We start from the raw sequence: 1,016 nt of genomic DNA, 5'->3' as shown, positions 1-1,016 counted from the left end.
GCTTGCCCGGCGGTGCAATCTGTGAAGGATGGATTGAAGATTCTTCATTCGAATCGTCGCCGCTCTCTCGCCTACGTTCGCCAGATGGCCTTGCCGTTTTCTTTTTGCGTCCAATTTCGGAGGTGCTTATTGCCAAAAAGAAAAAGCAGACTTCGCTCAGTTTCGACAAAGTTCGGTCACACTCGTCTCTCTTTTCACAAATCCAGTTCCAAGCACGCTCAATTCCATTGTTTTCGACTCTCCAAATGCACTTAAAGGAAACAACGGAACACCTTTTCTCGACTGCTGCAATTATCTGGCACTCGGCTTTATCCCCTATCACTTTACTGTTTAGTTGAGAGCAAGGCCTACTCATCTTTCCTGGAAGAAGAGGTGTTGTAAACTTCGACTTTTCGAGTTTTTTATGCCCTTTTTATATCGTTGCAGCGTAATGCGATACCAAGAGAACAAAGCATACCAATCCTCATTGGGCGATGGGCCTAAGTGGCGATTCAATGATGAACTCGTCTCTAATGAAATGTGTTTCCGAGTTCGTTTATGGTGTTGGAATGCATGTTAACATGAACAAAATAAAACTCTGGTATTGAAAATAAATAATCAAAAGAAAGGTTTCCTCTGAAGAAGGTGTGCCATAAAAAAATGTAACATTTTGTCGCTTTCCAAGCTAATTTTACAAATATCGGGGTGTACACCCCACAGTCTCTAAAATATTCAGGCCATACACGCTGAACACGCTAAAGACGCCATACACGCCTTCATCAGGGCACATGGATGGAAGATATCGTCTGAGCCATGACCGTGTGGCATGAGATAGGTTAATAAATGGATGAAAGTGTAACCTTAGGGGTTTAATGCGCGTTTTGTGAATGCCGGCGTTTTATATTGTTTTCAAAAAAAGAGAGGAAGCAAAAAAACTGCAAAGTTTCAAGCTAAAAACGAAGAAAGTTTGGGCCTTACGAGAAAAGAAGAACTGGAGTAAATAAAAATTGCGTTCTGGAAAGCTTTCTCCCCAAGTT

The sequence above is a fragment of the Montipora foliosa genome, chromosome 4 (genome assembly GCF_036669935.1).
Source record: "Montipora foliosa isolate CH-2021 chromosome 4, ASM3666993v2, whole genome shotgun sequence".
Lineage (NCBI taxonomy): Eukaryota > Metazoa > Cnidaria > Anthozoa > Scleractinia > Acroporidae > Montipora > Montipora foliosa.
Note: the sequence above shows the minus strand (reverse complement) of the source record.